The sequence below is a fragment of the Lampris incognitus genome, assembly GCF_029633865.1.
Source record: "Lampris incognitus isolate fLamInc1 chromosome 17 unlocalized genomic scaffold, fLamInc1.hap2 SUPER_17_unloc_1, whole genome shotgun sequence".
Taxonomy (NCBI): domain Eukaryota; kingdom Metazoa; phylum Chordata; class Actinopteri; order Lampriformes; family Lampridae; genus Lampris; species Lampris incognitus.
Genome location: NW_026611075.1, coordinates 540,850 through 553,628, shown reverse-complemented (window position 1 = coordinate 553,628; position 12,779 = coordinate 540,850).

Below are 12,779 nucleotides of genomic sequence, written 5' to 3'. Positions count from 1 at the left end.
TTCATGTTTTTATTTGTGTATGTATTCTGCTGTGCCACTGTCCATACAAAAACACACATGGAGTCCCATGAACAGCTGTCCTCTTCAGAGAAGCTGTTTAACAGTGGACACTGATTAAGATGAAGAGGGGGATGAAATGAAGAGGAACCAAGAAGGGATGACGTGGTAGAAATGGTTCAGGATGGGGGCGTCTGGGTGGCATGGCAGTTTATTTCATTGCCTACCAACACGGGGCTCGTCAGTTTGAGTCCCCGTGTTACCTCTGGCTTGGTTGGGCATCCCTACAGACACAATTGGCCGTGTCTGCAGGTGGGAAGCCGGATGTGGGTATGTGTCCTGGTCACTGCACAAGCGCCTCCTCTGGTCGGTCGGGGCACCTGTTTGGGGTGGGGGGGGGGATAGTGTGATCCTCCCACGCGCTACATCCCCTTGGTGAAACTCCTCACTATCAGGTGAAAAGAAGCGGCTGGCGACTCAACATGTATCGGAGGAGGCATGTGGTAGTCTGCAGCCCTGCCCGGATCGGCAGAGGGGGTGGAGCAGTGACCGGGACTGCTCGGAAGAGTGGCCAAGTACAATTGGGGAGAAAAAGGGGGGGGGGGATCTAAAAATAAAAAAGAACTGGTTCAGGGTGGTGTTAGCACCCTGAGTTGGCGTGTGATCCATGTACATGCTACTGAGACTGCATTAGGACTTCTACATGTAGAGCACATGGTGAATACTTGCACATGCAATCTGCCCTTAGTGTGGGATATGAACTGAAGACTGAGGGCCTACTTCTGTTGTAGCATTTCCTTAAATGAACTGTGTATGTGCGAACATGTGAAAGTTTGACTATTCGATTTCAAATGTGTTTCCATCTCCTCAACATGCCTTTTCATGTCCTTTTCACTGATTCCTATGTGAGTTACACCACTCTCCATAAACGTATCTGTGCTTTATTCTGTCACGTCATATTCCTGGCGTTTATGCCATGGTTCTGTACAGTGGACCAGCCTCTTGCTGAAATTATTTCAATGTCTGACCTCTAAAAATTGTCCCTCAGCATTTTTTATACTGTCACAGTTTATTTCGCATTGTTTTAGCTGTCATTATGTGGGTCCTCGTTGTCTCTATGTTGTGTGTGTGTGGGGGGGGGTAGACTGTTTATGTGTCCTTACAGTTTGTATGTGTGCATTTTTATTCTCATGCAAAGTTAACCAGAAGTGTGCAGGTAATGGTCATCCCTGATTATTTCCCAATTGTCCTTAAACTATAAGTAACAATGTAGCTGAAAAAAACATTTGATGGACATTCATGTCATTGACAAATTACACAATCTTGGACAAAAAAAAAAAAACCCCAAAAAGTCAACTGACCATAATTGGTCCGTATTAGTTTATCTCAGCTTGAATTGCTAACATTACAAGTTTGTACATATTTAAGCCTCCTTTACTATTGAAACTCGGTGTAAACGCCGTGCGGGGCTGAATATTAATGGGTTTTCTGTTCTTGTCTTCGCAGTGTTAAGTTTCTAGCGTTCGCCTTTTCTCTACAGAAGAGTCAGTTAATTTGCGACGGGAGCCACACGGGCGACACGTGTGACGTGGATGGACAGATTAAAGGGGATCTCTGGCATGACAGGAGAGAGAGACCAGAGGGTAATGGTGAAAAATACAAAAAAAAAGAGAACCGTGGTCTGCTCCTCACGTAGTTACCAAAGCAGCCTCCTGGAACTCCGACCACACTTTTGACAACCGTCCGTCCGACCGACCCGTCTCTCCGTTTCCGTTTCTACCTTCTATTTTTTCGACAAAAAAAAACATAATAATAAAAATGACTGAACATTGCACTGACACACTTTGGGAGAGAGAGGGACTCCTGATTACACATTCCAGATGACATCACTATGACATCATCGCGTCCGCCATCTTGTACGATGACCCGAGTTCCATCGACAGTGCTGAGCAACTGAGCAACTCAACAAGTTTCCCACAAGCCGTCCGTCTTCGCAAAGGACCGAACGAACCATGTAGCATCTCTGCTAAAATACTGTAGCATTTGTTGGCTGGGGAAATGACTAGACCTTCTCCCTCGAGAGTTTGAGAAATGGGGAAACTAATGGACTGGAGGGATCTCTTAAATGTCATTTCTCGTCTTGAGCTTAGCTATCTGTAAAAACTGATTTCACGTTAGGTTTGCATGAGAGACAAAGGACTACTCTTTCTCCCTCACTTGTTAGACATTCCACGTGAAAAAAAGCAACTGCAAAAACACGACAATGGTACGAAAACGTTAGCGAGAGGCCCTTTGTAACAGACCCGCCTTGAAATTTGTAACTGTAGAGCACATGCCTGCCATTGAACTCAAGTCTTCCATTCACTTCCATCAAATTCCCAGCTACTACCAACCTCAATCACGCCGAGACCCCCAAAACCACTGCAGTGCTGATGAGGACGAACCAACAAGCCCATGTAGCACCAAGTCTTGATTAAAAAGCTCTGTGTGAATCTGCAGGGCACATTCACAAACCAAAAATGGGGGGGGGGGAGACTTGTTCTCTTTGTCTCTCATGTACTGACGTTCACCCTCCGCCAAATCTACACAGGAGACTCGGGGTTGTGCGGCATGCACTTGCTGCCGGCCCCTCTCTGGTGTAATGTAACGTAGACTAGAGCTGATATTCCTTTAGGGGGCGAACGTTGAACTCATCCTGGTATCTACCGTTGCTTCTGCTTGGTGCAAAGTTGATGTCATTCCTTTAACAGAACTGAATAGAGAATCCTTTAACTGCCTCTAAAAACACCCTCTGACCCCCCAACTTATTTCCCTTATGCACATGTAAAAAAGAAAACACGGCTAGTTGTCTGACTGAAGTACCACTCACTTCAATCATGGGTGGTGCACTGAAGGACTGAAGGAAACAAGGCTCGACAGTCTTTGAGACTACCGTCACTGTTTCTTCAATCGGACAACCTAAATTACAGAACGAGCGAAAATAATATTAATTAAAAAAAAGAACTTTACCATTAGGGCACTTGAAGCAGCAAAGAAGTCTCTGTTAGTTGGTGGTCTCCTGTTGTGATTGTGAAAGGGACCCAATGAGACAAGTCCCCCCCCCCCCAACTAAAAGGCCTACACTGCCAATCAGGCACAATTGATCCCAGACATATACTGCCCAATCTCTCTTGTCCCCCTTGGTGGCAGCAACTGCTTTCAAAGCCAAGTGTAGCCCATGTCATGAAGAGGATGGCCCTCAAGGTGGAGATGATGAGTAAGAGGAAAACGGAGGAGGACCGGACCAACGAAACGAAAAGCGAGCGGAAGTGTACAAAGAGAACAAATTTATATTTTGATAAACAATCAACTATCTGTGGCTTCAGAGGGGGTTCGTCAACAGGGAGGGGCCGGGATGTCGAGTGGGGGGAAAAAAGAAGTCGCAAAGTTTTGTGAATAGCGAATTTGTCGTCACGAGGAGTTGAGCGTCTTGGGAAAATCTGTGAAGAGAATTGTGCTTTCATGGGGGGGTGGTGGGAGGTGAGACTCGCTCCCCTCGCCAGGATTGAGAAAGTGGTTCCGAAGGACAACATGCGATGACAGACTCTTGCCTGTGGAGGGAGACATGGGGTTGACCGAGGATGGACGCCGAGATAAACAAAGAAGAAAAAAAAGAAAAAGAAAATGCATTTTTGTAACTTTGTTTACCAGCATGACTTCTCTGCATGACTGTCTTTTCTGCAAGCCCTTAGTTGAAGACAAGGGTGCTAGAGATACAAAAAATATATATAAAATGAATTTAAAAAAATGTTATATGCAATTAATGTTTTAAAAAAGATTATAATGAAAGAGAAGAGCTATATTTTGTTTTGAAAAGTTAAAAAATGTGAATATTGAAACATGTATGTTTGCAACGTACACCTGTTTTGTTTTATGAAATCTCTGCTACTACTGCCCCCTACGTTCCTCATTCCAACGTTCTGGACCACTGCCATCTTTCTCATTGACTGCTTTGTGTTACACCAAGCATCCTTTTTTGAACTGTGCAGTTAAAAGGGACTGTTCAAGACTTCACCAGGAAATGCAGTGTTACCTCTCTTTTAGCGCTCACAATCTACATGTTTTCCTCTGTTTTACACCAGCTTACGGTTCCCCTTGGCCTCAGATATGGCACAGATGTCAAGATGCTGAGGGCACGTGGCCCTCACAAGACGCCAGAAAATCAGAATGCAACACGGTGGAAAAAGAAATGCAGAGAGCTAGTAACAAATGGGAGACTGAAAGCTGCTTAGAGGGGTTGGAGAGCAATGATCCTCGTGAGAAATATGGAAGCATTAGATTTGAATGATAATCCTAAATCTGGCACAGACGTGTGGCAGATGAATAAAATGGTTGAATCATACTTTGGTCACAAATTAGGAGATTATAATCAATAAGTGGCTAATTTACCCTTTACATAACATGCCTTGTATTTGGGCCATATCATATTGTATTAAGCTGACATGGTCTTTTACATAGTGTCATTAAGATTCCTTTGTTTTCTTATCAATAAGTTTGATGCTTAGTATTCATTGCTGTAATCATTTTGTTTTTTTATGCATCAAGTACTCATTTATCATTTGATCATTGCTTCATTTATATTACAATTTAATAATAATAACAATAACAATAATGTATAATTTATCTTGATCATATATACATTTATTCATAGATTAATTATTCATTATTAATATTTAGTCTGAGTTATATTATATTAATATATTAATAATAATATTATGTATTAATACAATATATAAATGACAATCTATAATTATAATTAACATATATTAATTCTATATTGAAATTATTATATGAATATATTATTGATAATATGAATAAATTATACTCAGTCGTTCATTTACTTATGTTCATTTGTTAAATTCTTTTCATTCATTTATTTCAAGGTATTTATACATTGTCATATAATCATTTCATTATCGCATTTTTATTCATTAACTGTTCATTATTGATCAATTAACCATTTGAAATATCATTCATCAGATATCATCTAGTATTTTAGCATGCTTTTATTACCATTTATTTTAGTGTTTATCTTTCATTTGTCACATACGAGTGTACTGCCATTCATCATTCAGGCATTTCGGCCTTTGTTTGCACAACTATTGTAGCAGCTGTAGCTCTTGAACAACAGCTCTCCATGCTGCAAGTCTGACTGGTTGATAAAAATTAATTTTCTTTACTTTGGCAATAATACACAAGAGTTGTCAGATGATTGTAGCAGGGTAAAGAGGAAATCCTCACAGATTTCTTGAAAGCCTAAATTGTCGAGAGATTAGTTAGGCTGTTGGCGTTCTCATGGCAGGGTGTTTTGCTTGGATAGGCAGTCCCCTTCTGCCGGGCCTCAGGAGATGGAGTAAAAAGTGAAGTTCCTACAGTGAAAGACTGATAACTGGTCATGAGAGATACTGTACTGGCTGATCGTTAAGAGACATTTCTGGTTTGCATGGAACCAACTGCCATTCCAAAGTTTACGTATGTTCTTTAAAGGCCTCAGGTGTGTTGATAATGCGTGTGGATGTCAGTGGTTTGCCATTTTTTTCTTACATGATAAATTCTAGTATATAGGTAATGAGGACGTGAACGCCACAGTGATTTGTATAAAAAAGAAAAAGAAAAAATAAGCATGCGTTTATGACTTGATTGTTAACCTCTCACGGGGAGTAAACAGTCTTGGCATATCCCCTTCGGATCCTTTTTGTTGTTGGTTATTAAACCAGTCCTGATAACTGAACACTGTGCCGTGTCGTAGAGCAGATGTGTCTTCGTTTTCTGAGAGACAACACAACACTGCTCACACTCGCAGTGTCAGCATGGGTGTCTACAGGTTGTATCCTAACATTGGGACGCGGGAGGGGGGGGGGGGTCCCCAAATCTTGCATACATCGTTATCTGTAGTTTTCTGTTGCCAGCTAGGGGCAACTCACTGCAACGCACAACTCGGTCATGCAAGCACCTGCCATAAAGACCCAGAGCTTCCAAAGTGATGTCATTTAAGTACTCAAAACGTTGAGAGCCCAGAAGATGCGGAGATAGATGCCAGTAGCCACCAAGCAGAGGTTGGTTGGTGTAGAAATAATCTGTCGAGTTAATGTGTAGCGGGTTGGGGGAAAAGGTCGCACCCTCATCCTTGGTAGCTGAATAAGGGTTAAGAACCTGGCTGGTCCAGGGCTCCGCTCAGACAGCTGTACAACGGATCGACATAAACAACAGTAGTTATGGAAGGAATTTTTGGGGGTCTTCACTGGTTTTACAGGGTCTGGAACTTTTGTCTACTTACAAAAATGGTCCACTGGTTCTTTTTATGGTTCCTTGTTCTGTCTGAAACCATGACTTCAGTTCCAGTTTTAGAAGGCATTAAGCCACCAAGGCTTTGAGGGGGGGGGGGGGTCGCAAAGTGAGACGTTAATGAATAATTCAGAGGTGGACATCCAGCATCTGTGTGTGCACTCACAAAAACTTTGCTTCACCCAGCAGTTTGAGATTTGTACGGTAATTAGTGACTGATTTTTTTTTTTAATTCTATCTCCATGGCTGGTTGTTGAGTTTGCCACTGTATCATATTCTCTGCATTGTGACTGCCCTTGGCAAGGCCGAAAAACGATGTCTTTCCTTTCCTAATGCGCAATACTGCCACTTGATTTAGTCTTGTCGAACAGAACGAGTTACAATGTCGGAGTGCCAAGTCTGTTTTATCCTCGGAAGTCTGCCTGTGAACCAGTGTGCAAAGAGGATCAACATGGGCTACATAACTCTCACAATGACAGAAGAAGAAATGTTTCGTTTACATGGTCAGCGGGCACCACTGTCATCCCCAGCGTTAGTATGTAGTAACAATGCTATGCAAAGGTCTGCATGGGCCAGAAACTTGAGCCCTAACCCAACTTATACCCTGGACATCTAGAACCCAAACTCTACTCAAAGTCTGAGCAACAGCTTGCAATGTTTGCAGAAACAGTGGCTTCGTTAAGTAATGATATACATGAGCTGATGTTTAATTAATCTGAAATTGACCCCAAATGATCAGATGTGGCCCTAATTTGCAAAAAGGAACAGGTTCCTGTCTGGGTTTGAAAGCATGACATCACTTTTCTCAATGTTTGGAGGGTGCTGTGTTGTTGTTATGTGGCATGGAGATCTTCAGCATGTCCTAGTCCTTTGCTTTGTTTTTCTGATGTTTTTAAAGTCAAAATATTTATTAATTTTGGTTGGATCTTTTTGTGTTTTACCTGATTTTCATGCCGTCTGCACCTCCAATGCCAATGATTGGCACCAACTATTTGCTCCCGGAAATGTCTGGTATATATATGAGGGGACGTACAAGCCATAATATATTCTGGCCCTCTCATATATGTCATACATTCTCCTTTCACATACATATATTTTGCTTTCACACACATACATTCTCCTTTCACATACATATACTTTTATTCTCAATTATATATTTTACCTCACACATTCAATATATTTTCACTCACATATTCATACATTTTCACTATCATATATATATTTTTTCACTCGCACATTCATACATTTTCACTGTCATATATATTTTTTCACTCACACGTTCATACATTTGCTCTCATATTTATATATTTTTATCCCACACACTCAAAAATTTTGCTCTCATGCACATGCAGTCAATGTGTACATTTAATATTAATAATATGTAAGAAGAAAATGTATATCTGAAGAAAACATATGTATGTAAGAGAAGAATGTATACATGCGTGAGAGAGAGTATAGTGGAAAAGGAAGGAGTATAGTGGAAACAGAAGGCAGGTTGTATATCGCGCTGCGACTGCCTGAGCACAGTAGGGGCGGGTCTTCGCGTAATGCTGGTGGTGTTTAGGTCACGGTCACCATGGAAGGGGGAGATGAGGCGCAAGTACTGCAGCAAGCCATTGGAGTGTTAAGAAGTTATGTGAGAGTGAAAATATATGTATGTGAAATGAAAATGTATGTATATGAGAGGGCCAGAAAATATTATGGCTTGTACAGCCCCTCATATCTTCAACTCAGATGACCACAACCATACTTTTAGTAGCTTTACACCTTGCCATAGAATGACTTAGTAACTACATTAAATGCACCAAATTTGTTTATATGTGAAAATGGCTAAGAACGTACAATAATACCAGAGAGATGCTTTTTTTTCTTTGTAAACATGTCAAGTCAAATATTTTATCATCAACACAAAGTGTGTTATATTATATTGGGTGAATCTCAGATTCTAACCCCTAAAGGACAACATTCCAAAAAAAATCTATACACCCAATCACATTGGCTAGCGTCGATCAACATAACTGTCATTTTCGTAAGCATTCCAAAGATAAAAAGATGTATGTTGACTTTACATGGCATCCCAGTACATGGTATGAAACAGACTTAGGTACGATTCCATTGTTTCTTAGGTTTCAGAGGGAGAATAAACTGTATGTGGGGAGGAGGTGGTCACTGGAGAATGGAGTTGAGACCTACACTGGATTTTATTTTTGAAATGTTGGAACACAAAGAATAAACACATTGAGAACTGTATAAAGTATATTTCAGTGGAATGTTCATGATCTATCTTTTTATATTTTGAAGAAAAAAATAGAAACATATCAATAAAGTGTCATAATTGAACATATTTCGACTAATGAGACTTAAAATGTATGAATGTCAATGCGATCTAATGTGAACAAATCTCCATAGCAGCTTGAACGAATAACTGATTAACAGTCATGAGATGCTTTTTTCAAGGACATTAAAATTGCTTAAAATCACTGAAATGAACTTAAAATAAATGAAAAAGTGATAACAATGACGTGCCAGTTTCTGACAGATTCTAACTTGTAAAGTGTGTGTAGCTTTGCATACTGTATGAATCAGTATTCTGATACTTGGATCACCTTGCAAAACACTGTCAGTTATCACACACGGGGTGTTTTACAAAGGCTTTGCTTTCAGTTAAAACCCATATCTCATCCAGAGCAGATTTAAATGAGCGCCACTTTATACAGCAAGCTGACATCTGTGGAATTGGTATGATTACAAGCGATCAACAGTAAGGAGGTCAAAGATCAGAAACAAAGCAAGGGGAAAATATTCCAGTGACACAAGTGGTGGGAAAATAAAGACACTGTCAGACCTTCAGAAGGCTTATATTTTTGAGAACAGTATACTAATATGGGATCTTTCTACTATTTCTGCACAATCCCCACCCCGATCTTCAATTATAATGTATTGATCCTGTTAGGCTCTTCTCCACAGGGAGGTCAGGGTCAGCTACAGAACAGAAACCATGGACCTGGCAAAGACACAGTGCCTTGCTTCAGGGCACTTAAGCAATGTTTTTAAAGAGGGTTTTTTTTTTAAAGTTTGTCAGGTGTTTGTCAAAATGGAGGCTTGAACTCCTTGACCACCAGGCCACCTCAACTAATTCTTCTTTTTACTTTTTAAACACAAACTACCCTCTCTTGTAAACCAAGGAGTTCAAGTTCAGACAATGACTACACAAGCTCAACTCACAATGTTTTAAAAAAATAAAATCCTTATGTAATATCCCAAATATTAGCAAATATTAGTTTTCGAGAGTGTAGATTTAGTGCCAATGAAGAGTAGCAGAAGAGTAGGGGCGGCACGGTAGCGCAGTGGTTAGCGCGGTCGCCTCACAGCAAGAATGTCCTGGCTTCGAGCCTTGGGATAGTCCAACCTTAGGGGGTCACCCCAGGTCGTCCTTTGTGTGGGGTTTGCATGTTCTCCCCGTGTCTGTGTGGGTTGCCTCCGGGTGCTCCGGTTTCCTCCTACAGTCCACAGACATGTAGGTCAGGTGAATAGGCCGTACTAAATTGTCCCTAGGTGTGAATGTGTGTGGGTGTGTGTGTTGGCCCTGTGATGGCCTGGCGGCCTGTCCAGGGTGTCTCCTTGCCTGCCGCCCAATGACTGCTGGGATAGGCCCCAGCATCCCGCGACCCTGAGAGCAAGATAAGCGGTTTGGATAATGGATGTAATATCCTGACACATTTTTTGAGGAGGTGGAATGCAGAAGGGAGATGAGGACACGGGATATTTTGATGCTGTTTTTGCCGCATGTGACAGAAGGTCTGAATATCCGTCGGCTTTCCTTCCTTCCAAGTCAAGTCAATTTTATTTTTATAGCCCAAGTGAGTTGCTTTGAGCTGGTGTGGGCTTCTTGAGCACAGATCTCTGGCAGAAGGGCGATCCATAATTTTGAGCTCAACTCCTGATCCTCTCCCAAGACTTCTAAGAGTAATGAGCTAACACTTTAGCACTCTCAGCCCAGCATAGGCTTAATATCACATAACTCTAGCTGACCTATGGCATAAGCTCTAATATCTTTGAAACTGGATACGGACTTAACACACTACACCCGGTCCATAAGTCTGTAATTTGCAACCTTGAGTGCATGAGGGAAAGATGATTCCTTTTCTCGGGTAATCCAAAAACAGAGAAATTATGCAATTGGGAAAACAAAGGACAAAGCCAAATGAAAACATATCTCGTTCCCAATATTATTTTTTTCATCAGCTTCAGTTATCTTATTCATAGCGAATAGGATTAATCACAAATGAGCGGAATGAAATAGCTCGAATTGGCGGTGATATGTTATCAAATGGCAGTGTGTTATATTGCAGCACAGTGAGCAGTGTTTTTCTGCAAGAATGTGAAGGCAGCCATAAAGAGATGTCAGCAGGGGTCCTTTGCAGCCTTTTCTCCACCCTACCAGTACACCAGCTCTCTCTGCTGCTCAGACATAGTATTACAGTCTTTGCAGCAATGTCTGCTTCACTGGATGTGGAAGGATGAAGACTACGTCAGCCAGTAATAACATCGGTATGCTTGAAAGATGTGATCCTGGCATTAGTTTTATTGCTTCACAAAAACTTTTACTTTAGGCAGCAGGTTGGCATAGTTAAAAAAAGACCCTCCCGGAGTTAAAGAATCCACCCTGCTCAACTGTCCTTGAGCAAAACTGCAACTTCCTACCAACTCCAAGGCTGCTGCTCTGTATCTGAACCTGGCTTCCAGCCTAACTGGATGGGACAAGCCTGCAGAAAATTTCTTAAATGATCACATTATATTCCCATTCTTCTTCTTCTTCTTCTTCTTCTTATTATTATTATTATTATTAGTGGTGGTAGTAGCAGACGTAGTGTTGTTTGGTGACCCTTGAAAAAAATGAGCGACTTTAAGATTAATATTCTGTACTTGTCCTCAATTAGCCTCAACCCTTTGTGTTAAAATATAAGCGCTCAGTGTCGAAGAAAATTACATTCAAAGATGTCATTGAGCTGCATTTATGGAAATATCATTGAAAAGAATATAGTCATTTTCTCAGCACCTTTATATCCCATATAAAGGAACAAGTATCGTGACAAAACTACAGGCACCGCTCTTATGTAAGTATAGAAAAATACTGTAAGTTTGAAAACATGACATTTTTTAGTGATGTTACCGATAACATTGGGATCATAAGTAAAAATTTGGAGAAATTTGGGGAAAATTTATGTTTAAAAAAATACCTTTAAATTCAATTTCAGTGTAATGTCCCTTTAATTCACGTTGCTTTCACACAATTTAAAATTCACATGATTCAATATTTTGCAAAATTCGTAATCAAATGAAAAAACTGTTCTAAATTATGACTGTTCACTCTTCAGACACAACTCTTCAGTTGAGGAAACAGTTCATGATGTGCAGTTTGTCACCATTAACTGCAGCTTTCTCTTGTGTTATAAACGAGGGAGACACAAAAATATTCCAAAAAAAATTTTTTTTTTCTAATAAAAAAACTAACAGAAATAATCCTAAAAAAAAGTATATACTTAAACAGACGAACGACTGGGAGGGAACATGGCGCGCCACGCTTGTTGGAGGGGCTCGACACCAGGCATTGCTGGGAAGAGAGGGATGACATTTGATACGGAGAGTGAAGGTTGTGTCGGCCCACGGTGCAAAAAAAAAAAAAAAAAAATTTGGGAAAAGGACAGGGAGGGGTTGGAGGGGTTTGGAGGGGATCAAATTTCAACAGGACAGCATTCCTAAAAAATTTCAAGACCAACAACGTGAGACAGCGAGGGACAGAACAGGGTTGTGTATGTCCCTCACCCGTTGCTTCACACACAAACAAGTGGGAGCACAACCTGCAGAGAGAGGTGCACAGGAGACATCGGGGATCTGTAACGGGTCCCCCAGTAGTGGGTGAGGCCAGCCAAACAAAGATTTTGTTGGAGAAGACAGATGGCCATGGTATCAGACATGGAAAGATGACCTGATGAGCCACAGGAGATGAAAAATGTGACTTATCGACTCACCGTTGCGGCCTTTCACTCAGTAAGGGATTCTTTTTCACTAACAGGACTTGATCTGTCTGACACTTCTGAATGCATTGCTGTTGATGATTTCCACAGCTTGCCCTCTTACGTGCATGGAAAATAAAAAACGAGGTCAAAGTGCACTAATTTCATATTGGCACTGCCGTTTTAAGTATGAAACTTTTATCATTTTAGCAGTTGACTCAATACTTTTTGGGTCCCAACAACATAGGTGTATGAACAATTATAATTATTTAGAATCTCATCCAGTTTATTTCACTTGGGGGGTTTGTTTTGTGCTGTTCTGATGTTAGCACTACTCAGTAGACAGAAGGTGGTTGAAGCCTAACCCTCCCCGTTACAAAATTAGGTCTGCACAGGCTTCAAAAGGGTGGGGAAATAAGTAAATTGCCTTAAAGCATAATT